The sequence below is a fragment of the Triturus cristatus genome, chromosome 3_1 (assembly GCF_964204655.1).
Source record: "Triturus cristatus chromosome 3_1, aTriCri1.1, whole genome shotgun sequence".
Taxonomy (NCBI): Eukaryota; Metazoa; Chordata; class Amphibia; order Caudata; family Salamandridae; genus Triturus; species Triturus cristatus.
The window spans coordinates 994,701,150-994,728,987 of record NC_140583.1 but is presented as its reverse complement, the minus strand read 5'-3'; positions in this window follow the sequence as shown (position 1 = coordinate 994,728,987).

The following is a 27,838-nucleotide window of genomic DNA, read 5'->3' as shown; positions in this document are numbered from 1 at the left end:
AAAGTGATTTTCACTTGCCAAAAAAAAAGAGCAGTAAGTGTGCTTTCAAATTGGCAAAGAAATTTCGTTTTGGGACTAATGTGAAAACATGACTCTGTGTGGAAATAGGAATTACGGGCAGAGATTTATTGCGTTTTTTTCTGGTGATTTCACAGTTGCATTAGTAGGAAAAAGGGGGAGCGATTTTTTGGGGGAAGAAGTAGACTCTTAGCACACACCCATCTGCTTGCCATGTATAATCATGCACAGTATTTACAAGCGAGTGGGGTTTTCAGGTTTCAGTCTGTAATGCAAATACATTCAGCATCACTAAGGCTGGTTGCCCTTGCTGGAATGTAGGCAGCCACCCAGGTTACACATGGTGGTGGTCTGAAAAAGCAGTTTGGACATGTGCTTTTTAAAAAAACTGAAAAGTGGTTTCATAATGTGTCAGTCTGTAAAAGTGATTTTCACTTGCCAAAAAAAAAGAGCAGTAAGTGTGCATTCAAATTGGCAAAGAAATTTCGTTTTGGGACTAATGTGAAAACATGACTCTGTGTGGAAATAGGAATTACAGGCAGAGATTTAATGCGTTTTGCTCTGGTGATTTCACAGTTGCATTAGTAGGAAAAAGGGGGAGCGATTTTTTGGGGGAAGAAGCAGACTCTTAGCAAACACACCCAGCTGCTTGCCATGTAAAATCATGCACAGTATTTACAAGCGAGTGGGGTTTTCAGGTTTCAGTCTGTAATGCAAATACATTCAGCATCACTAAGGCTGGTTGCCCTTGCTGGAATGTAGGCAGCCACCCAGGTTACACATGGTGGTGGTCTGAAAAAGCAGTTTGGACATGTGCTTTTTAAAAAAACTGAAAAGTGGTTTCATAATGTGTCAGTCTGTAAAAGTGATTTTCACTTGCCAAAAAAAAAGAGCAGTAAGTGTGCATTCAAATTGGCAAAGAAATTTCGTTTTGGGACTAATGTGAAAACATGACTCTGTGTGGAAATAGGAATTACAGGCAGAGATTTAATGCGTTTTGCTCTGGTGATTTCACAGTTGCATTAGTAGGAAAAAGGGGGAGCGATTTTTTGGGGGAAGAAGCAGACTCTTAGCAAACACACCCAGCTGCTTGCCATGTATAATCATGCACAGTATTTACAAGCGAGTGGGGTTTTCAGGTTTCAGTCTGTAATGCAAATACATTCAGCATCACTAAGGCTGGTTGCCCTTGCTGGAATGTAGGCAGCCACCCAGGTTACACATGGTGGTGGTCTGAAAAAGCAGTTTGGACATGGGCTTTTTAAAAAAACTGAAAAGTGGTTTCATAATGTGTCAGTCTGTAAAAGTGATTTTAACTTGCCAAAAAAAAAGAGCAGTAAGTGTGCATTCAAATTGGCAAAGAAATTTCGTTTTGGGACTAATGTGAAAACATGACTCTGTGTGGAAATAGGAATTACAGGCAGAGATTTATTGCGTTTTGCTCTGGTGATTTCACAGTTGCATTAGTAGGAAAAAGGGGGAGCCATTTTTTGGTGCAGAAGCAGACTCTTAGCACACACCCAGCTGCTTACCATGTGGAATCATGCACAGTATTCACAAGCGAGTGGGGTTTGAGGTTTCAGTCAGTAATGCAAATACATTCAGCATCACTAAGGCTGGTTGCCCTTGCTGGAATGTAGGCAGCCACCCAGGTTACACATGGTGGTGGTCTGAAAAAGCAGTCTGGACATGGGCTTTTTAAAAAAACTGAAAAGTGGTTTCATAATGTGTCAGTCTGTAAAAGTGATTTTAACTTGCCAAAAAAAAAGAGCAGTAAGTGTGCATTCAAATTGGCAAAGAAATTTCGTTTTGGGACTAATGTGAAAACATGACTCTGTGTGGAAATAGGAATTACAGGCAGAGATTTATTGCGTTTTGCTCTGGTGATTTCACAGTTGCATTAGTAGGAAAAAGGGGGAGCGATTTTTTGGTGCAGAAGCAGACTCTTAGCACACACCCAGCTGCTTGCCATGTATAATCATGGCCAGTATTTACAAGCGAGTGGGGTTTTCAGGTTTCAGTCTGTAATGCAAATACATTCAGCATCACTAAGGCTGGTTGCCCGTGAAGGAGTGTAGGCAGTCACTGAGGATACACATGGTGGTGGTCTGAAAAAGCAGTCTGGTCATGGGCTTTTTAAAAAAACTGAAAAGTGGTTTCATAATGTGTTAGTCTGTAAAAGTGATTTTAACTTGCGAAAAAAAAAGAGTAGTAAGTGTGCATTCAAATTGGCAAAGAAATTTCGTTTTGGGACTAATGTGAAAACATGACTCTGTGTGGAAATAGGAATTACAGGCAGAGATTTATTGCGTTTTGCTCTGGTGATTTCACAGTTGCATTAGTAGGAAAAAGGGGGAGCGATTTTTTGGGGGAAGAAGCAGACTCTTAGCACACACCCAGCTCCTTTCCATGTATAATCATGCACAGTATTTAGAAGCGAGTGGGGTTTTCAGGTTTCAGTCTGTAATGCAAATACATTCAGCATCACTAAGGCTGGTTGCCCTTGCTGGAGTGTAGGTAGTCACCGAGGATACACATGGTGGTGGTCTGAAAAAGCAGTCTGGACATGGGCTTTTTAAAAAAACTGAAAAGTGGTTTCATAATGTGTCAGTCTGTAAAAGTGATTTTCACTTGCCAAAAAAAAAGAGTAGTAAGTGTGCATTCAAATTGGCAAAGAAATTTCGTTTTGGGACTAATGTGAAAACATGACTCTGTGTGCAAATAGGAATTACAGGCAGAGATTTATTGCGTTTTGCTCTGGTGATTTCACAGTTGCATTAGTAGGAAAAAGGGGGAGCGATTTTTTTGGTGCAGAAGCAGACTCTTAGCACACACCCAGCTGCTTGCCATGTATAATCATGCACAGTATTTACAAGCGAGTGGGGTTTTCAGGTTTCAGTCTGTAATGCAAATACATTCAGCATCACTAAGGCTGGTTGCCCTTGCTGGAGTGTAGCAGTCTGGACATGGGCTTTTTAAAAAATCTGAAAAGTGGTTTCATAATGTGTCAGTCTGTAAAAGTGATTTTCACTTGCCAAAAAAAAAGAGCAGTAAGTGTGCATTCAAATTGGCAAAGAAATTTCGTTTTGTGACTATTGTGAAAAGAAATGTAGTAATATATTTAAATAAAATAAAGGAATTTTTTTTTTTGTTGTTTTTCAGGTATTGCTGAAGAGCAGTGAACAAAATTTAAGATGCCTACAAAATCCAGAGTTCAAAAAACGCTAAAAAAAAAACCTATATTTGAAGACAACTAGAGGACCAAAGTTAGTAGAAGATGCTGATGTTGGGAAAAAGAAAAAATCTTCTGGTAAGCACAAAAAACAATTTCTTAAAAATATATTCAAAAGAATGAAAAATGTACAAAATGTCTGTACTCGAAAGGATGTTTTTAAAAAAAAAGGAGAGGAAAAAATTGACAATTTAGTTAATGCAAATATACCTTCAGCAACTGAAAAGATTTATATAAATAGAAAAACAGCGTTTAAAGAGATACGTAGAAAAATGTTTCAGAGAAGAGTTATGTCTAATTTGATGAAGGATGTGAAGAAATATAAGAAAAAGACAAAGTTTTATAAAAGAAAAAAAGAAATAGAAGCCATTGCAGCAAAGGCATTAGAATTAAAAAGGAAACTATTCATATTAATTTTGAATAGGATGCGTACATTAGACAAAATGGTTAATGTACTGAAATCACATAGCAAAAGGAAAAGAGTAGTGAACAGAACAAACTTTTGTAAAGTGTTTTTAGGCAAGTGGATGCATAGTTCAAGTAGTGAACCTTTTTTTAATGAAGAAAGCTATTTTCAAAGTAATAGTTTGCTGCATGCAGTTGACACCAGAGGTCGTTCATACGAAGTAAAAAATGGTTGCATAATGGAGAAGGAGATAATGGTTCCAAGAGATGAGGTACAAGTGATGGCAGATGAGGCAATGGGGAGACGTCCTAAAGCCCCAGTGTACACTTGGAATTGTAGTAGTATTTGCACTGTGCGTCAGGAATCTATTGACAAATTTCGAGAGTTTCTAAGAGAATATAGTAAAAAAAGTATAAAACAGAAGATTAAGGTGCTTCAAAGTCTGGATCCATGCAGAGTGAGAGAGAATACTGGTTTGCAGGGTCATTCTCTGGCTTGTCTATCTAGAAAAGTGTGCAATAGTGTTTTCCATCATTTTAGGATGCTGGCTGTTCATCATACTGAAATGAGAAAGTTTGTGAGACGGTTGTATTTTGCTAAAAGTCCAGCAATAAAGTTAGATGAATTGAATAGGGCTCTGTTCCGAGGAACGGTATCAGATGTAGAGAAGGTTGTTGATGAAATTCAGTTTTGTTACTTTGGTCCTGAACAAAACAGTGCAGAGAAGGACACACTAAATGAGGAAGAAGTGGAAGAGAATGTACAACCATTTGTAAGTAAGACATTTAATGATCACATAACAAAATTTGAAAAAATCTCTAATGAAAGACCAAATATTACTTGTATTTGTTGCCGCAGAACTCATTATAGAAAACAAACCAGGTATGTTGATCTGTACAGAAAGAGTGAAAATGAAGATAATTATAAGTGGAAGGATTTTGCCACATATATATTTCTTGAAAATTGTTTTGAATTGGGTGAAGTTCAGCGTATTTGTAAATACTGTTACAACAAGTTAGAGGAAAATAGAATGCCGACCAGAGCTGTACATAATAATTTAGAATTGGATGCTATTCCTGCTGAACTTTCTGAATTAAATACTTATGAGTCTATACTCATTCAATGTGTTCATCCGTTCCAGACCATAGTACGTATGGAGCCCAAAACTGGTAAATTACCTCCTTCTGATTTACTGAGAGGTTTAAAAGGTAGAGTGGTGTATTTGCCCTTGGATTTGAAAAACAATATGGAAACTATTGATGCGGATACTTTGGAAACTGAACCATTAGTTATTCTGGTTAATGGTGTACCTACAAAGAGTAAGAAGATTTGGCAGGAGCTGGTAGATGTACGGAAAGTACAAAGAGCAAATTTGTATTTGAAAAGGAATAACAAATGGTATGAATCAATTTATATAGAAGAAGAAGAAGAAGAAGATTTACAAGAAGACACAGAAACACCAACTGGACAAATTGAAAAAGTGGACAAGTCAAAGGAAGAAGAAATTTATGAACATTTTAGCATACATCCTCTTCATTCAAAAGAAGTTATGGGAGACAATATTGATCTCTTTCAGATGAAGAAAGCAAAAGGAACTCCCGTGAGTGTATGGGAGGAGAGCTTGGAAGCTCGATGTTTTCCCCAGCTGTTTCCTAAAGGAAAAGGAGGACGATACGATGAACGTCCAGAACAGATTCCAGCTTCTGAGTATCGGACTACAAGACTATATGCTGAAGATCCCAGATTTCGACAAAGTATTCCTTATTTGTTCCATCTTTTATTTGAAAGCGACTTGTCTGCACTGTCTTATGCAGTAAATCACATTTTAAAAAGTGGAGTACATTTACAAAATGTGTCTGCTAAGGATTTTATGGAGAAAGTGCAGCACCGAGATGATCATTTGGAAACACAACTGATCAATCTGATGGCTTGTCAGCGTGGGACAAATGAATATTGGTACCGACGCCATGGTGAATTAAAATGCATGTTACGGAATTTAGGAACTCCAACATGGTTCCTTACCCTAAGCTGTGCCGAGTACGCTTGGGATGATTTACTGGATTTTCTACGAGAGGCAAATTCAAACATTAAAAACATCGAATACAAGACAGCAGGAGAACTGTGCTCATTGGATCCGGTTAATGTTTGCAGATATTTCAATCATAGATTTGAGGCTATGATGTCCTTCATCTGCAATAAAAAAAATCCACCTCTTGGAGAAGTAGTGGATTTCTTTTGGAGAAAAGAGTACCAGGCAAGAGGTGCTCCTCATATTCATATGCTGTTGTGGATCAAGGATGCCCCAAAGTTTGGAACAGATACTGATGAAGCAGTGTTATCTTACATTGAAGAATATGCAACATGTGCTATACCAAAAAGCACAGAAGAGAAAAAGTTAAAGGAGCAAGTTTTACGTTTCCAAAGTCATCGGTGTGGAAAATACTGTCGACGGAAATACAAGAGCAAAGAAAAATACTACACTAAATGTCGATTTGGATTTCCTAGACCTGTTCTTTCAAATGGAAGAGTTAACAGTTTTATGTCAGCTGTGAGACATACTATCACAAGAAAATCACCTAAGAATACCTACAACCTTAAAAGAAAAAAAGAATCAAAAAATATAAATGACTACAACCCAGTCATTTTATCCATGTGGAACGCTAACATGGACATACAGTATGTAGCTGACAATTCCATTGCTGTTGCTCGATATGTAACGTCTTACATTACGAAATCTGAAAAAACTGAATTGAAGGAAATGTGGGAAGAGATTTCTCACGAGAAGACTGTCAGTAAGAAGCTGTACAGTTTCAGTTTGAAGATGTTATCGCATCGAGAAATTGGATCCTACGAATGTTCAGATAGGTTATCTTCTGCAAGTCTCTACTCGAAGTCAAGAAGAATAATTTGGGCAAGTTTAGGCCTTGCAGCAATGAGAAATCGGGTACTGAAATCTGTAGGAGAAATTGAATATTTGGCCGAGAATGACCCAGAAAGTACAGATATTTTGAAATCAAACATGTTGGACACTTATTATCCCAAGAGAAGTCATCATCTGGAGAACATGTGTCTCTATGAAGTGCTGCAGAACTACATTTATTCACGGAAAGCCGCAGAAGACATCAACAATGGAAAATATAAAGTCGTTGGTGAAGAAGGATGTTTGGTGAAGCAAACAAAAGGAAGTTTGATAAATCACCGGAAGCTGAGTTGTGACACTACTGACAAGAAGGAATTTTACTACTTGGCTCTTTTACAGTTGTTTAAACCATGGTGTACAGAGGATGAACTACTGGGAGAATTTCAAAGCTATGAAGATTCTTTTAATGCTTGCAAAGACAGCATACAATGCAGTACATTCTCAACTTATCTGCAAATGTTAAATGAAGAAATTGAACAGGAAACTACAATTGCAGCAGAAATAGCTAGAGACAGTTCTCAGGACAGCCAAAGTTCAGGAACACTCAGTCAAGATCCCCTAGGACAACCAATCGTTGAAAATGAAGCATCAATAGCCATGAATGAAGTGGAAACGGCTATGAATCAAGCTCAAGAAGAATTTATAGACTTAGAAAATTTGGAAAGACAACTGAATCAAGAGCAGCAACAAATTTATGAAGAGATCAAAAACAAAATTGATCACGGATTTCTACATGAAAAAAAAGAGTGCTCATGCACATCATTTCATCCAATCAGGATGTTTGTAAGCGGACAAGCTGGAACTGGAAAAAGTTTCCTAATAAAAGTCATCAGAAGCTACCTACAGCAAAAAACGGATTCTACTTTGTCTTGTGTGGTTACTGCTCCAACTGGGTTAGCAGCATATAACATAAAAGGAATCACTTTACATCGTTTGCTAATGTTACCAGTGGAGCATGAGAACAAAATACAATACAACAAGCTAACTGGAGAAGCATCCTTGGAAGTTTCAAGAGTATTGAAGAAGATGCAAGTTCTCATTATTGATGAGGTGAGCATGGTATCAAACTTAATGCTTGCCTTTGTGCATTTAAGAATGCAGCAAATTTTGAAGACAGACTATGACATGTTATTTGGTGGAAAACACGTCATAGTTTTTGGAGATCTTCTGCAGCTTACTCCAGTTAAAGGACAACCAGTATTTAATACTGTCACACATGAAGACACGAAGAAGTCATTGGGAAGCATCGGAAATACAAATATTTGGTCCTTCTTTGAGTACAAGGAACTTACTACTAATATGAGGGAAGCAAGCGATGAAGAATATGGAAGTATTCTGAAAGATATCAGAATTGGACTACTCACAGAAGTTGGCAAAAAAGCATTACAGAGTCGGCTGCTACATAATTTATTTCCAAAGGAAGAAATAGTTGCAGAGAAAATATACAAGAATATTGCAGAAAACAAAAGTGTCATCTGCTTAATGCCAACTCTACGTGAATGCTCAATATTTAATGAGGAGCTTTTGAAATTGGAAAAGGAAGAGATCAGGAAATTGGAAGCAGTGGACAAAATTGAGGATGGAAGAATTACTGTCACAGTAACAGGCAAACTGAAAAATAAATTGGACTCACTAGAGAAGAACATCTCCAAAACAGCTGGATTAGAAAAAAATCTTTATGTTTGCATGAACTGTAGAGTATTTTTAAGAAGAAATTTGGATGTTGAAAAAGGTTTAGTTAATGGAGCTATGGGAAGAGTTGTGGGTTTTATTAATTATCAGAAAAAAGAAGGAATTGAATGTTTAAAAATAAAATTTGATCAGATAGAAGAAGTTAAAGATATTTGTCGTTGTACAGTTCGTTTCATGCTTGTGAAAGACTTATATGTACGTAGGAAGCAGTTTCCGTTTTCTCTAGCATATGCTGTAACTATTCACAAGTCTCAAGGATTGACTGTAGATTGTGCTTTTGTGAACATTGGTTCAACTGTGTTCAAAGAAGGTATGGCATATGTTGCTTTGTCACGAGTGAAAACATTATCAGGTTTATTCATGATAGACTTTGATGATTCAAAAGTTAGTGCTGATACAAACTGTGTAAAGGAGTATAATAGATTAAGAAGAAGCTATGCTCCTCATTTAGGTCAGTATCCTGTGTTGGAGAAACGTGTAGTTTCTCGTAAAAGAAAAAATGAGAATATCTGTAATGAAGATGTAGAGAAGAGGAAAAAAAAGAGGAGTGATGTAATTGCAAGCAAAAAGAAAAAGGAAAATGAAGAACAGGTTGTAGGATGTCATTTTGAAAATAGCTCTGGTGTCAACTGCTACGCAAATGTAGTGCTGAATGTTGCATTTTATCTGGAAAGTTTGCAAGAGCAGATAATAGTAAATCAGGGAAAAAGATTCTGTTCAGAGCTGAGTCTCCTTTTTCAAAAGCTGAGTAAAGATAAAACTCAAATAGAAAGTGCTACTGAAATTAGAAAACTTTTAGATATATGTTCAGGACGAACACAGTTTTCTCAAAATGAACAGCAAGATGCACGCGAATTTTTGATGTATTTTCTTCAGGTAGTGGAAGAAGAAGGAGTTCCCATTGAAATTTTTTTTGGTCTCTCTTATAAATGGGAACATAGTTGTGAAAATTGTTATAATATATGTGGCTCTAATGTTGATAATGAAAGGTTTATTTATTTGACATTGCCAGAGAGTAAAACAGTCACTTTTGCAAAATTAGTTAAAGATGCTAATCATAGCATGAAATGTGGTGAGTGTAAATCTGACATGTTTTCAACATTAATTTTAAAGGAATACGGACAGTATGTAATTTTAATGATGCAACGATGTAGAGCTGATGGTTCAAAATTGGATACTTTAATAAAGAAGTTTACAGGACAGCAATTATCAATTTCAGGAAAAACTTTTGTAACTGTTGCAATAATTTTCCATGATGGACCTACTGTTACTTCTGGACATTACACAGTTTATCTTAAATGTGAAAAAGGCTGGACACTGTGTAATGATTCCCAATTGATTTTCAAACAACGTTTGCCTTTTGATTTAGCAAATTCCTATCTAATCTTCCTGAAACCTAAATTTTAGAGAGATTTGGCAAGATCTGGACAAAATAATTTTACCATTTTACTGGATTACCATTGCAATTTTGTAAAAAAAAGATTTTTTAAATTATCATTTGGCCTAATGGAAAGATAACCAATTGTAATGTGGACTTTTTTAATTTTTAATGAAACTTTCAAAAACCAATAATTTAGAGATAATCGGTAACATCTGCACAATTTAAATTTTGGAATGTTATTGGACTGCCATTGGAAATTTTTTCAAAAATGATTTAAAAAATTACTATTTGGCCATGTGGAAAAGTAACCAATTCTATTGTGGACTTAATAAATTATTCAAAAAATTTTCGTGAACCAAAATGTTACAGAGAATCGGTGAGATCTGGACAAATTAAACTTTAGAATTTTATTGGATTACCGTTGGAAATTTATTCCCAAAAAAATTTTAAAATTACTATTTGGCCTAAAGGAAATGGAATCAGATGTATTGTGGAGTTATTTGAGATATAATATTGTGATTATACTTCTGAAACAAACATATCAGACGGTATTTTAAAGAAATAAGTATTGGTATTAGATGATATTTTTTTAGAATATTATGCATTTCTATAATGTTAAGTTTAAGTAAAAAGAGATTCTGGGCTTTTTTAATACAATCTTTGTGATTGTTATTTTTTTTTGCCCGCTGTAAAATGATGAATGCAATTGCTTTCACAATTTATAGTGAAATGCAATATATTCTGAAAACAGCAAAAATAAGGCAAAAATATTTTTTGGAAAATATGTAAATATGTGTACTGTATTATAAAATGTTTTAAAAATATTAATACTTTTTTCTTTTTTTTCAGATTGATATAGAAAAATTTCGAAAACTAGAACCATTTTTAAAGCTATTTTTTTAAAAAACAAATGAATAAATATTTTTTTGAGTGGGTATGGTAAGTCAATAATAATAATTGTAGTCTCTCAAGGACCTTGTAATGTGATAATTGATTTTTAGTGTTTTTAAAAAAAAAAAAAAAAAAAAGTACGCGCACCGTACGCGTACGGTAAAAAAAAAAAAAAAAAAAAGTTTTTAAAAACATATGTAAAAAAAAGATGAAAGATAAGGTTGGCTCTTAAAAGAACCGTTGTGTTCATGCAGGGACAGAGGAAAGAAAGAATGGGAAAATTATTCAAAGCGACAAGTGTGCTGATCTATTTTGTTGTTCACTAGGGAAACACTGGTCTCCCTATGGCAAATTAGATCTTGACAAAAGGCGCATCGAATATCAACCCTCCGAAATCGAGGGTTCATTTCCAGAGGGCCAGCAAAAGCAGATGCTCCCCCCACAGATGAAGGGCTCACCTGACCTGCAGAAGAAGGAGTCAGCTCTGCAGATGATGGTCCAAGCTGAGCTGCTGTGGATGTACTTGCTTGTCTTTCTGAAGAGTTACCTCCAAAAAGATGACCATGTGTCCTTCTGTGTACATCCTTGAGGTGTCTCTTCATGGTATGATTCCCAAAGGAATACTTCCTGTCAGGATTACCTCTTGAAAGTACACGCTGACACAGCTTGCAAGTTACTAAGGGTGCATTCACCTTTTGCTGGCCTTCAGGAAAAGTAAAATAATCCCATACATAAGAGGGCTTTTGTTTCCTCGCTCTCTGCCTCAAAACAGTGCTGCTAGTGCTAGCCTCACTCTCAGAAGAGCTCTGGTGTTCTGCCATCGTATCACAAAGACAACCCAGCTCCTTCTCCTAAGGGATCACAAGCAGAAATGAGAGGAATGGGTGTGGTGTAGGAGAGTTCTAGAACTGAAAGTAGTTTCAACCAATCAAAAGTTGTGTTTCATGATCACATGACCTACCGCTTACGGTACGCTTACGGTACGCTTATGTCAAAAGTGCGCATGCGCGTAAAAAAGACACGCGCTTGCGCGCATGCGCATAACAGACACTACCCGACACTTCCGCGTAACGTGCGCGTGTAGCGTACGCGCGCACGCGTCCCACGCGGAGTACGCGCGGCTATGCAAATTGCGTAACTATACGCAAGCAGCGTAGAAAAATTACGGGCGTTGCGTAAACCGTACGCTTACCGTAAGCTTACGGTACGCGTACTAAAAAAATAATTAAAAAAAAAAAAAAAAGTACTGCAAATAAATTTTACATGTTTATTTTAAAAAATATATTAAAAAAAAACATATTAAAGAATTTTAAAAATTTAACCATAGTCTTTATAAAAGGTAAGAAAATTAAAATAAAAATATGTTAAAAAAAATAGAAGAAAAAAAAAACAATTAGCATTTAAAAAACCTTGCAAATTCACTGAAAAAACCATGGGTTTCACACACGTTATAGTTAGGAATTAGCATTTAAAAAACCTTGCAAATTCAGTGAAAAAACCATAGGTTTCACACACGTTATAGTTAGGAATTAGCATTTAAAAAACCTTAGAAATTCAGTGAAAAAACCATAGGTTTCACACATGTTATAGTTAGCTGGACATTTTACTCGTAAAAAACCAATGAAATTCCCCCGTTATAGTTAGTTCAGCTAACTATAACTCGCGCGCCCGCAATGCACTGCTGATGACGTCACATATTACATCACTCATGACATGGTCAGTGACATCACTCATGACATCACTGATGACATCTCAAATGACATCACTGATGACCTCACTGATGACATCATCCTTGTGATAGAGTGGCAGACCTCCTCTTACCCTAATAAAACCTTTGATACACACATTCAAAAATAGAGACTACAATTTACAAAACAATGGACATACCAATAACAGTTACAACAACCTCTTCAGTAATTCTAAGATCCACATACACATCCACTCATTCACCAACAGTCCAATACAGTCACTCATACATGTACTCACTTATCATATGTACTCATACACCTATACATCCTGTTACACAATGCCACTCATCCATAGAGCTACTCACACACATAGTCACTCATGCCAATAAAGAATCAAACATACATTTACTTGCATATACAGTTATACACACACCACGACACTTACTTCTACGGAAACTTACACATACTTAGTCTTTTAAACAATTACATATAGAAATACATACTTATTCATACAGGAACTCTTTCAATCTCTCACTCTCACATATACTCACATATATAAACCAATAGTCACATATACTAGTTTTAAACATATGTAGTAACTCATAAAGACACTATTGAGACAGTCATTCACTCACTAACACACCCATACACACACTCATCCACCCATGCAGTCCTGCACACATGCTCTGTTCAACACATACAAACAGTGAGTCACTCATTCATGCACCTATGCACTACATCATACCCCCCACCGAACCATGCAGACACTCATACTGATACTCAAAGAAACAACTAATAACCTATATAGACACCCATGTAGCTACTCTCCAACCCATGCAGCCACTTATACACAAAGTGAGAGACTGATACAGATATTTATATATTTAAACATTACTCACTAAGCCATGTATTCACTATGATACACTTAATCAGTCAGTTACACAATCAATTTTTCAAAAAGAAATCATCCATTTAGACAATAATATACCCATTTATTCTTCCATCGACCTTGAGATATACATATATAAAACATATTTAATTTTCAGAAAAACACACATTCACTGGATGATGTCATCAGTGAGGTCATCAGTGATGTCATTTGAGATGTCATCAGTGATGTCATGAGTGATGTCACTGACCATGTCATGAGTGATGTAATAAGTGACGTCATCAGAAGTGCATTGCGGGCGCGCGAGTTATAGTTAGCTGAACTAACTATAACGGGGGAATTTCATTGGTTTTTTACGAGTAAAATGTCCAGCTAACTATAACATGTGTGAAACCTATGGTTTTTTCACTGAATATATATATATATATGTATGTATATATGTATATATGTATATATATATATATTACCTACTGGCGGTCGCCAGTAGGTAGTTATAGTTAGGACCCCTTTTCCATAGGAAATCCGCAACATTCTATTTTGAATAACTTTGGCGCCGGTTGACGAATCCTCGCGAATTTCTCAAAATAGGTGGGGCGCTACGCTCCGCTCCTACCCTGAAAGTCTCGGGGGGATTCGTCAAGCGGGGGCTGAGATAAAAGGGGGTCCCAAAACGCGTTTTCCCCATGCATTTTTCCATAGGACCTTTAGAACGAGCTACAGCCCGAACGGCTGAACAGAATTACTCGAAATTTGGCAGAGAGGTAGTCCCTAGGTCAAGGAAGTGCCTTTTGTAGGTTTGGTGTAAATCTGTTCAGTAGATTCTGAGAAAATAGCCTTTAAATCAATATATATATCTGAGCCCGCTTACGGTACGCTTACCGTACGCTTACCGTAAGCGTACGGTGGCGTGAGCGAGCGCGATTCTGATTGGCTCTTAGATCTTAGTAAACATTCGAATCGGCCGAAACCAGGAAGCGGCGGCCGCCATTTTGTGTATTTCACTCTGAAAAAAAGAGTGAAAACAAGAAAAGGGGCAAAGAGGAGAGTAACAGACCCCCTTACATTTGTGAGGGGGTCAAAGAAGGACTGTAAAGTACAAAAAAAACATTTATTGTTTTTTAAAAAAATCACGGGGTACGCGTACGGTAAGCTTACGGTAAGCGTACGGAAGAAAAATGGCGTGCGCGAGCGAGATTCTGATTGGCCCTTAGATCTTAGTAAACATTCGAATCGGCCGAAACCAGGAAGCGGCGGCCGCCATTTTGTGTATTTCACTCTGAAAAAAAAGAGTGAAAACAAGAAAAGGGGGCAATGAGGAGAGTTACAGACCCCCTAACATTTGTAAGGGGGTCAAAGAAGGACAGAAAAGTACAAAAAAAACATTTATTGATTTTTTAAAAAATCACGGGGTACGCGTACGGTAAGCGTACGGTAAAAAAAAATAAATGAAATGCAGAATTAAGAGTTTAGATATTAGGGAGCTCTAAAAAGAGCTGTTGTGTTTATGAAGTCATTTTTTTAAGTGGTACTTACAAGTAAGTACCGATGCAGAGTCTAAGGTTCAAAAGGAAGACTCTGTTCCCTTCATCATTGAAGTGCACACCATCTCCTCTATAAATGTCTTGCATGTCATAACGCAAGTTGTTGTGGTAAATGGCACCCATACCATAGTCACGGAGGAAAGCAGAAACAGATTTGTTGACGTGCTTTCTTGCTTTGTCAATCTGTGGACAGAAATGATTGGACCAGTTCCATGTTTGCCTTTGGCATATGTTGGAAAACACAAAGGCAGTTTTAGGGAAAAGTGAAAACAGTTGTGCAAAGGTGTCCTTCATAAGCATTTCCAGACCTACCCCAGTCAAAGTGCCTAGGTCATTGCCACCACAGTGCACTATTATGAGGTCAGGGTGTTGGATTTGCATGAAGGATTTCACCAATGGCATCAACTGGTGCCACTTTAACCCTCTCTGACCAATCCATTTAATGTCTACATTTGGCAAAGCAAGGTCTCTCACCATATCTGTTTTCTCTGCAAACTTTTCACTCCAGAAGACATAGCTGTGCCCTACAATCCACACTGTGAACATCTTCAAAGGAGAACTGGATGCACTCAGGAGGTGTCTTTCAGTAGAATGGCAATATGAAAAGAAAGACAGTTTGGAAATGGAGGCATACATATTTTTTTCAAAACAAAAAGAACTGATTGGCTGTTTCATACCATTCTAGAATAAAAACTAGGCTGTATGTGTAAATTAATAGAAGCATGTTTTGTATTGGTACAGAAAAATGTGTTACCAAAGAACAGTACTATGGATTTGCTGTTAGGTTTGAAAAGTCAAGCACTCTTGCTCTGTGGAATTGAAACATTGTGTGGCGAACTTCTGACCTAACTCCACACAGCTCCTTCTCCTAAGGGATCACAAGCAGAAATGAGGGGAATGGGTGTGGTGTAGGACAGTTCTAGAACTGAAAGTAGTTTCAACCAATCAAAAGTTGTGTTTCATGATCACATGACCTACCGTACGCTTACGGTACGCTTACGGTACGCTTACGGCAAAAGTGCGCATGCGCGTAAAAAAGACACGCGCTTGCGCGCATGCGCATAACAGTCACTCCCCGGCACTTCCGCGTAACGTGCGCGTGTAGCGTACACGCGTACGCGTCCCACGCGGAGTACGCGCGGCTACGCAAATTGCGTAACTATACGCAAGCAGCATGGATAAATTACGGACGTAGCGTAAACCGTACGCTTACCGTGAGCTTACGGTACGCGTACTAAAAAAATAATAAAAAAAATAGAAAAAAAGTACTGCAAATAAATTTTACATGTTTATTTTAAAAAATATATTAAAAAAAACATATTAAAGAATTTTAAAAATTTAATCATAGTCTTTATAAAAGGTAAGAAAATTAAAATAAAAATATGTTAGAAAAAATAGAAGAAAAAAAAAAATTAGCATTTAAAAAACCTTGCAAATTCACTGAAAAAACCATGGGTTTCACACACGTTATAGTTAGGAATTAGCATTTAAAAAACCTTGCAAATTCACTGAAAAAACCATGGGTTTCACACACGTTATAGTTAGGAATTAGCATTTAAAAAACCTTAGAAATTCAGTGAAAAAAACCATAGGTTTCACACATGTTATAGTTAGCTGGACATTTTACTCGTAAAAAACCATTGAAATTGCCACGTTATAGTTAGTTCAGCTAACTATAACTCGCGCGCCCGCAATGCACTGCTGATGACGTCACATATTACATCACTCATGACATGGTCAGTGACATCACTCATGACATCACTGATGACATCTCAAATGACATCACTGATGACATCATCCTTGTGATAGAGTGGTAGACCTCCTCTCACCCTAATATAACCTTTGATACACACATACAAAAATAGAGACTAAAATTTACAAAAGAATGGACATACCAATAACAGTTACAACAACCTCTTCAGTAATTCTAAGATCCACATACACATCCATTCATTCACCAACAGTTCAATACAGTCACTCATACATGTACTCACTTATCATATGTACTCATACACCTATACATCCTGTTACACAATGCCACTTATCCATAGAGCTACTCACACACATAGTCACCCATGCTAATAAAGAATAAAACATACATTTACTTGCATATACAGTTATTCACACACCACCACACTTACTTCTACGGAAACTTACACATACTTAGTCTTTTAAACAATCACTTATAGAAACACATACTTATTCATACAGGAACTCTTCCAATGTCTCACTCTCACATATACTCACTTATTTACACCAATAGTCACATATACTAGTTTAAAACATATGTAGTTACTCATAAAGACACTATTGAGACAGTCATTCACTCACTAACACACCCATACACACACTCATCCACCCATACAGTCCTGCACACATGCTGTCTTCAACATATACAAAGAGTGAGCCACTCATTCATGCACCTATGCACTACGTAATACCCGCCACCGAACCATGAAGACACTCAGACTGATACTCAAAAAACCAACTAATAACCCATATAGACACCCATGTAGCTACTCACCAACCCATGCAGCCACATATACACAAAGTGAGAGACTGATACAGATATTTCCATATTTAAACATTACTCACTAAGCCATGTATTCACTATGATACACTTAATCAGTCAGCTACACAATCAATTTTTCAAAAACAAATCATCCATTTAGACACTTATATACCCATTTATTCTTCCATCGACCTTGAGATATACATAAATAAAACATATTTAATTTTCAGGAAAACACACATTCACTGGATGATGTCATCAGTGATGTCATTTGAGATGTCATCAGTGATGTCATGAGTGATGTCACTGACCATGTCATGAGTGATGTAATATGTGACGTCATCAGCAGTGCATTGCGGGCGCGCGAGTTATAGTTAGCTGAACTAACTATAACGTGGCAATTTCAATGGTTTTTTACGAGTAAAATGTCCAGCTAACTATAACATGTGTGAAACCTATGGTTTTTTTCACTGAATTTCTAAGGTTTTTTAAATGCTAATTCCTAACTATAACGTGTGTGAAACCCATGGTTTTTTCAGTGAATATATATATAGATAGATATATATATGTATGTATATATGTATATATATATATATATATATATATTCCAAAATTGCATTGAAAGAAATCCATCCAGGAAAAAACAACGCTTCACGGCACCCAGTGCTTTTAAGGCAGAGTTTAATTAGGCCACACAAACTCTCCTACGGATGTTGGATATATATATATATATAACAAATTCACTGAAAAAACCATAGGTTTCACACATGTTATAGTTAGCTGGACATTTCACTCGTAAAAAACCATTGAAATTCCCCCGTTATAGTTAGTGCAGGCAACTATAACTCACGCGACCGCAATCCTCTGCTGATGCTAATACTGTATTTAGACACTTATTTCCCATGTCTTCTTCCATTAAATTTTAGCTATACATATATTGCAAATATTTGTTTTTCATAAAGACACATATGTCATCAGCAGAGGATTGCGGTCGCGTGAGTTATAGTTGCCTGCACTAACTATAACGGGGGAATTTCAATGGTTTTTTACGAGTGAAATGTCCAGCTAACTATAACATGTGTGAAACCTATGGTTTTTTTCAGTGAATTTGCAAGGTTTTTTAAATGCTAATTCCTAACTATAACGTGTGTGAAACCTATGGTTTTTTCAGTGAATATATATATATATATATATATATATATATATATATATATATATAATCTACTTTTTTTTTTTTTTTTTTTTTTTTTTGTCCTCATGTGCCGCTTTCCACCCATTCTATCTGTGTAACGCCCAAGGGTGTAAGTTATCTTATATTCAAGGAGGTCTGCTAAGCAGAGAGCTGGGGAAGCGACGATACGAGATCTTCACTCCAGCTTCCTACCGCAAAATTCTCCAAAAGATAAAAAGCAACTTAATCATAGGACTGGAAGTATCCACCAACACAATATTTCACAAGCTTCCCCCAACCCATCACACATAATGATCAAAAAATAACAGCCAAAATCTGTGTTTCTTTTTCAGGGGAGCTACCATGTCCAATTTACCAATGTCTCTCATAGCTCTAATCCACATGAGATCTGTGGGGGAGTCAGAAGAAACCCAAAGTTTACAAATTTCCCTTCGGGCCAACAGTATGGCATAAAACACCAATTTTGCTCTATCGTCCAAGCCCTTACCTTGTAGATCCAGTCTACCTGTAATAATATTCTCAGGGCTTACCTCAATCTTTTGCTTGAGCATGACTGCCAGACATTTACTTACAGCGTCCCAAAAGATCTTGATCGCCGGGTATGTTGCAAACATGTGAATATCATCTTCATTTGGGCTATTACATTTGGGGCATCTTACATTACCACCTTCTTTAAATTTTGCCAGCCGCTTTGGAGTCCAATATGCTCTGTGGAGAGTGAACAAGTGGTTTCTTCTTAAATTCGCAGGTTTAACCAATTTATATAGTATCGACATAGTTACTTGCAATTGGTCTTCTGTCGCGATCTTTGGCAAGCTCTCTCCCCATAGTTCCTCCGGCAGAAGAAAAGGGCCATCTTCCAGCTCCATTATAGCCCAGTACCATGTTGCCACTTCTTTTTTAAAACAGACTTCCAATGCCAATTTTGCCTCAAAGTCATTATATCGACCTATAAGATGATTTTTCCCAGTGGCCCAACTTTGAATTTGAAGATATTTGAATTTAGAAAACTTGGGACCCCAGCTTGAGTCACATTCAAACCATGGTAGCAAACAACCGTCGACAAATAACTCCCCCCATTTCTGAGGGCCCTCTAATTTTAGAGTCATTGCCAGGGCATCGTTGGTCCAGCTTGGAGCTCCCGGAGTTTCCCAAATTGGTGCATTCACGCTAAAATATGGAATTTTTGTGGCCCTTCTGACGCGATACCAGACCGTAGCAAGGTCTCTCAGGACTTTCAATCTTACTTTCTTAAAAAATTTTGGGTCTGAAAACTTATACATAAAACCCGACGGCTTGACACCCTCAATTCTTAACAAAATTAATAGTAGTTCCCCAATCGCTGAATTTCCTGGCGTTCTCAAAAGCATTCTATAGTTTTTGAGCAAAAAGGCCCAGGAATATATTTGAAAGTCCGGAGCTGCCAGTCCCCCCTTAACATGTTTCCTGCTTATCTTTTTCCACGATAGCCTAGACCCCCTGGACGACCAAATAAATGATCCGATCTCACTTTGCAACTTCATTAATCCCATATATATATATATATATATATATATATATATATATATATATATATATATATATAATCTACTGGCGGTCGACAGTAGGTAGTTATAGTTAGGACCGAGTTTCCATAGGAAATCTGAAAATTCTACTTTGAATAACTTTGGCGCTGGTTGACGAATCCTCGTGAAATTTTCAAAACTAATGGGGCGCTCCGTTCAGCTCCTACCCTGAAAGTCTCGGGGTGATTCGTCAAGCGGGGGCCGAGAAAAAATGGGGGTCCCAAAACGCGTTTTCAACATGCATTTTTCCATAGGACCTTTAGTCGAAGGTACAGCCCGAACGGCTGAACAGAATTACTTGAAATTTGGCAGAGAGGTAGTCCTCAGGTCAGGGAAGTGCCTTTTGAAGGTCTGGTGTCAATCTGTTCAGTAGTTCCTGAGAAAATAGCATTTAAAAGCATATAAATATCTATAAGCGCGCACCGTGCGCGCACCGTGCGAGCACCCTAACGTGCGCGAGCGTAATTCTGATTGGTGGTTACATGTTAGTCAACGTTCGAATCGGTCGAAATCAGGAAGTGTCGCCGCCATTTTGTTTGTTTTCAGTGCGAGAGTGAAAAAGGAAGGTGGCGAACGTGAAAAGGGGTCAGGGTAGAGAGTTCCTGACCCCCTAGCCTTTGTCAGGGGGTCCCTGAAGGACCCCGAAGGCAGAAATTTTGTTTTTTTTAAATATCGCGGGGGTGCGCACGGTGAAAAACCAAAAAAAAAAAAAAACATTTTAATACGTAGTTTATTGTAAAATAAATATATATAAAAAATAATAATACATAAATAAATTAGCATTTAAAAAAACGTACAAATTCACTGAAAAAAACATAGGTTTCACACACGTTATAGTTAGGAATTAGCATTTAAAAAACCTTGCAAATTCACTTAAAAAACCATAGGTTTCACACATGTTATAGTTAGGTGGATATTTCACTCGTAAAAAAACAATGAAATTCCACCGTTATAGTTAGTTCAGATAACTATAACTCGCGCGACCGCCACTCTATCACAAGGATGATGTCATCAGTGATGTCATGAGTGATGCCACTGACCATGTCATGAGTGATGTAATATGTGACGTCATGAGCAGTGGATTGCGGGCGCGCGAGTTATAGTTATCTGAACTAACTATAACGGGGGAATTTCATTGTTTTTTTACGAGTGAAATATCCACCTAACTATAACATGTGTGAAACCTATGTTTTTTTAAGTGAATATATATATATGTACATATTGATCATAGATTTCAGGGGCGTTATAGTTAGCTAGACATTTCCCTCGTACAAAACCCTAGAAATTCCCCTGTTATAATTAGTTCTGCTAACTATAACTCGCGCCCCCGCAATGCACTGCTGATGACGTCACATATTACATCACTCATGACATGGTCAGTGACATCACTGATGACATCACTGATGACATCTAAAATGACATCACTGATGATATCACTGATGACATCATCCAGTGAATGTGTGTTTTTCTGAAAAGTTTAAATATGTTTTATATATTTATAGTGAAAGGCATATGGAAGAATGAGTGGGTGTATAAGTGTGTGAATGGGTGATTTTCTAGGTGCGTAACTGACTCTATAAGTGAGTCATTAAATGTATCTTACTGCAAACTAGTGACTAAACTGTGTGAATGTCTGTATGTGTCTGTGTGTTGGTGTATAAGTGGCTGCATGGTTTTGTGAATAGCTATATGAGTGTCTATATGGGTTATTGATTGGTTGTCTGAGTTTCTGTATGGGTGTCTGAGTGTTTGTGTGGGTAGGGTGTGTGTGACTCTGTGCATAGATGTGTGAGTGGGTGATTCAGTGGGTGCATGGTTTTAGGAGTGCATCTGTGATGGACTGTATGGTTGGGTGACTGTATGAAAGGGTGTGTTAGTGATTGAATGTATATCTCAGTTGTACATGTGTCAGTAACTACATATGTGAAACACAGTGTATATGTGTGTAAGAGTATATAACTATTTATATGTGAGAGTGTGTGATTTTGGAAGTGGCTGTATGGATGAGTGTGTGCTTGTATCAGTAATTGTATAAGAGCGTCAGAATTTGTTAGTATTTTTATGAGTAAGTGAACTTGAGTGTGTTTAACTGTATAGGTGAGTAAATTGGACTGTAATTAATTATTTGCATGACTGACTAGGTGTGTCAGTACCTCAATGGATGATTGGCGGTGTGTGAGTGTCTATATAGGTGTATAAACGCATATGATTGTCCTGTACTGAGTGACTGTAAGTATGAGTGACTGTACAGGTGAGTGAGTGGAGGTGTATGTAGACCTAAGAGTCAATGAGTGGGTATGTAGTTATTGGTATTGGAGTATCTATGGATTTCAAAATGGCCGTCTGAAATTTTGAGTCGGTGTATCAAAGGTTATATTAGGGTGTGAGAAGATGCACTAATTTATCACATGGATGACGTCATCAGTGATGTCATGAGTGAAGTCACTGACCATGTCATGAGTGATGTAATATGTGACATCATCAGCAGTGCATTGCGGGGGCGCGAGTTATCGTTAGTTGAACTAACTATAACAGGGGAATTTCTAGGGTTTTGTATGAGGGAAATGTCCAGCTAACTACAACGCCCTGAAACCTATGGTTTTTTTAGTGAATTTCTAAGGTTTTTTAAATGCCAATTCCTAACTATAACGCCCCTGAAACCTTTGTTTTTTTCAGTGAATTTCAAAGGTTTTTTAAATGCCAATTCCTAACTATAACGTGTATGAAACCTATGGTTTTTACAGTGAATTTCAAAGGTTTTTTAAATGCTAATTCCTATCTATAACTTATCTCTAAAGATATCATGTTTAATGATTTTCATTGGATTTCTATATTTTCCAAATTCAGTGTGTCAATTTCATTAATTATGTTTTTTTGAAATTCTTTTTTATCACCATTTTTTAAATTTATTGTTTTAATTAATTATTTTTTGGGGTTTTTCAAACATATTTTTTTATATTTTTAAAAATATTTCTTTAACTATATGTTCAAAACTTTATTTTATATATTTTTTTCCCATGTTTTTGGATCCGCGCACCCTATGTGCACCGTTCTCGATCCCTATGCGTTAGCATCCGTGCATGGTATGCGTTGGGTACGTGTTTAGTGTGTGATCGCAATACAGCAGGTACGCAACTCCCAGCCTATACGCGACACGTTCGATGTACGTAACGTGACGTTTACGCGCTTCCGTGATGCGTCATCTGCGTCTATGACACGGTAGGTGCGCGGATCCCGCGAAATATTTAACATTTAAAAAGACATATATATATGTATTTCATGTGAATATTAATTGAAGACAAACTCTAAACTAGTCTTAAAACTAATATATTTTTACATCTAATCCTATAAGTTTTTTTTATTCAATTTCGCGGATGTGACCTGCAAAAAAAGAGATTTGATTGGTTCATTACACTTCCTCTTCTAACTATTGAAAGACCCCACCCAATTCAATCATTCTTCTTTGACCTTCTTTGGAGGAGCATCTCTTTGCAGAGAAGAAGATTTTTAGACTAATTTTACACTTAGCTCTAACTTTATTCAACTAAAAATGACTTCAGGGCAGCAGGCATCACCTCCATCTCCTCATACATCTGAGGATGAATTTTCGGAGGAGGCACCACGCAAAGAACGTTTTTCTTCAGTGGTGTGGAAATTTTTTACTTTTCTCGAGGGGCAGAATAAGACCAATGCCACCTTGGTCACATGCAAGATTTGCAAAAGAGTGCTGTCGCGAGGGGATCCTAACAAGAAATACCCGTGTAGCACGGCTAGTATGATGAAACACCTAAGGACCCTTCATCCAAACAATCTTGCACGAGAAGAATACCGACGGATGAGACACACGCCTGCTCCTGCGCCTTCCACCTCATCGCAGCCGAGCACTTCAAGAGTGCATCCATCAGCCCAAAATTTGGACATCCGTCCTCAATTTCAATTTTTCAAAGTGCTCTGCACTAAGTGCATTGCGACTTTGTGCTACGGTGAGCAGTCGATCGATCTGATCTGCTGCCGGCAAGAAAGTCACATTTGCAATTTTTTTTTTTTTTTATTGTTCCCCGAAGTTCATTGTTTGGTTCCTCCTGTTTTGTTTTTTGTTTTCTTTTTGCAGAAAAACCCCCAAAAATTTAAAATTGTTCAGAAACCCCCCAAAAAAATATAAAAGAAGAAAGGAGAAAAAAAAAGTTCTTGTTAGAACTAACTTTCTTGGTTTAAAAAAAGAGCTAAATTTCTTTGTTAGTGTGTGAAAGTTTAGATGAATGTATGTGTAGTACGTAATTGACTGAATGAATGCATTATTAGCGTATGGTGAATGTATAAGTGCAGAACTATGAGGAAGTGCTGCGGCATCACACAGTAACCTCTTTAACTACAGTGTGCTGTAGTACTTCCGAAGCACAGGGATGCAACATATGTACATAAATATGTTGCAAATCTATGCTTCTCTCTACACGGCTGCATAAACTGCAGCTATGTGGTGACACAGGCTCCCTTGCACCTTAGTGCAAGGATATCTGTGTCATGTGCTGTTTGTTTTTGTGCAGGAAGACACACCTTCCTGCACAAAAACAATCAGTAAAGGTATTTTTCTCCTTCAATGTATGCTGAGCATTGTAGCATGCATTGAAGATATAAAAATGTGGAGAAATGAAAACAATTCTCCTTGTTGTGCTTTCCTATACCAATTTTAGAATGGTGCAGCATTCACACACATATCGAGATTTATGATTTCTGACAAATCTAGACATGTGTCTTGTTCTATGAGTATTCAGTGCAATCATGTACAACAACACTTATAGAACACTCTTTCAACGCAAACTGGTGTGCATAATGAGGTTGTATTTACATGGAGTATAAAAAGTGCACAGAGTGCCTTTTTCCCTCTTTGTAAATATGAAAGTGTGTCTTGCGCAATAACTATGTTACAAAAAGTGACATATTTCCAGTTTTAAAATTCCTTGCGAATGATAGAAGGTAAGCACAGAGTTTTGTCTGCAAAGATGTTCAAAGAAGAATGATTGAAATGATTGCGGTCCTTCAATAGCTACAATGGGAAATATTATGAACCACTCAAATCTCTTTTTTTACAGGTCACATGATATCTGATTATGGTCAGATTTCAAAACTACATAGGTATAAACAGAGTGTTTTTAGAAACGTGTTACAACTTTGTAACTTCTTGCAGACCTCCTCATTCTGCATATTGAGACTTAGTTAGAATTACCTTCACAGTAAAAGCAATAAAAAATGGTATACATTTTTTTCAGATTTTCATTGCAATCTAAATTCATATAAATTGCTTATTTTTAAATTTGGATCTGTGAAAGAAAAAGAAAAAAAAATTATAACATGTAATAATAAATTTTTTACAACACAGCATAATTTCCACAAAGTAATTTGTTTGCCTTTTTTGCTGTTCTCAGAATATATTGAATTTTACTAAAAATAGTGATTTCAATCGTACTCATCACTTAACAGCGGGCAAAAAAAAAACAATCAGAAAGATTGTTAAAAAAACAACAACATGCTATTCTCAGCAAAATACCACAAGATACAAATCACAGATATATAAAATGCTTACGGCTAACAAAATGTTATACGTTTAACTTACAAAAACTGTAAATGTTGTTGCTTTAAAATATTCAACGAATCTGAGGATGAATTTTTGGAGGAGGCACCACGCCCACAACGTTTTTCTTCAGTGTTGTGGAAATTTTTTACTTTTCCTGAGGGGCAAACAAAGATCAATGCCACCTTGGTCACATACAAGATTTGCAAAAGAGTTCTGTTGCGAGGGGATCCTAACAAGAAATACTCGTACGGCACGGCAAGTATGATGAAACACCTAAGGACCCTTCATCCAAACAATCTTGCACGAGAAGAGTGCAAACGGATGAGAAACACCCCTGCTCCTGCGCCTTTCTGAGTTTCTTTTCTTTTTCTTTTTTTTTCTGGCATGATTTCTCTATTTTTCAGTTGAAAAACAGTATCTGTAAAAAAGAATCACAAATAAATGTATATTAATAACTTTCAAATGTATACTATTCCATTACTGTACAAACACATTTTATATAAAAACTGACTAAGAAACTATAGTCCTGAACCACAAGTGTGACGATGGTTAAAACACTACATGCATAGTGCATACTACTTTGAAGCAGTTCATGCCCTAAAGCCTACCTCACTAAAAGACTACATGCTAACTGACTGAATGATTACAGTACTATAAGGAGACACACTGGGTGAGTAACAGGGTATTTGCTAGAAGTGTATGAATGCTGACTGGGGAATTGAAGGTGTGAAAGACAACTGTGTAGGTGGTTAGAGGCCTGCATGCATAGTGAATAGGCATTTGAAGCTAAGGCCTGGCTCACTGCATGAGTACTTGGGAACTGACGGAATGATTAGAGTACAGCAAAGAGAGTGCCTGGGTGAATTTATAAGTGGTTGGCTTTTGACACAGTGAATGGATTGGTACTTGGTACTGGATGGGTCACTAGAGGAGTGCAAAGGGAGTGACAGAATGTTTGCTGGACTGTATGGATACTGACTAGGGAATTGAAGATGTGAAAGACAAGTGTATAGTATGTTAGAAGACTGCATGCATTCTGCATAGACATTTGAAGCAGTCTATGTGGTAAGGTATGGTTCACAACATGAGTACTTGGAAACTGACTAAATCATCAGACTAATGCTAGGACAGTGCCTGGGTAAAACTTTAACATTTTCAGTTCTGGCACAGTGAAGAGAATACTACATGGTACTGCACTTTAGTGTCAAACCCTGACTCATTTTATGAATGCATATGCAAAGAATAGCTTCTAAAGCTACTAAAACTTGACAACATGACCGGTTTTAACCCGTTCCCTGCTCATGACAGAACCACTCCGTCATGAGCCACGGACGCCGTGTGCTCATGACGGAGTGGTTCCGTCATGCTGCGGCCGTTGGCGTCCGCTCCGCCCACGCGGCACTGATTCCCCGCCTGTGCGGGCGATCAATGCAAGTGGGTGGAGTCATGACAGAACCACGCCATCATGAGCACAGCTCGCCTGTGACTCATGACGGCGTGGTTCCGTCATGAGCATGGCGGCGCCGTGCCGACCCCAAACCCCCCCAGCGCCGCGGCGGAATTCGTGCCGCGGCGAAGGGGTTAAAACAGTTATCTGTCAGCAAATACACGATGTTACCAAGTGCTTCTATCACAATCCTTACCCAAATGCACACAGACTCACAGTGTGATTTTAGACAAGCAACACTATCCTAGGAGTTCACCAAAACTCATTCACTAGTCTAGAAGAGGTAAGGGTACTGCACACAATCTACATATTTAAGTACAGCACATTAGTGTCAAAGCATGACTCATTTAATCAACGCATAAGCAAAGACTGGCTTCTAATGCTACTAAAACTTGACAACATGACAGGTTTTGGGGACTTAACGAACCGCACAGAAGCTTACCCGTGCCGTGTACCTGCTGAGCAGGGTGCTCCAGATCTCCTTGGGTGTCCCTCCCGCCGCCGCATCGACAATCCCTCGTGGCCGCAGTGCGGAGGGACTCCATTGCCCAGACTGCCCAGCGCTCAGGGGGCTGCACCAAGAAACGACGCCTACGCGCCTGGCGGCGCTATTTAAAACTGCTTTCCTCCGGCGGAGTGGGGGGACTTAACGAACCGCACAGAAGCTTACCCGTGCCGTGTACCTGCTGAGCAGGGTGCTCCAGATCTCCTTGAGTGTCCCCCCCACCGCCGCATCGACAATCCCTCGTGGCCGCAGTGCGGAGGGACTCCATTGCCCAGACTGCCCAGCGCTCAGGGGGCTGCACCAAGAAACGACGCCTACGCGCCTGGCGGCGCTATTTAAAACTGCTTTCCTCCGGCGGAGTGGGGGGACTTAACGAACCGCACAGAA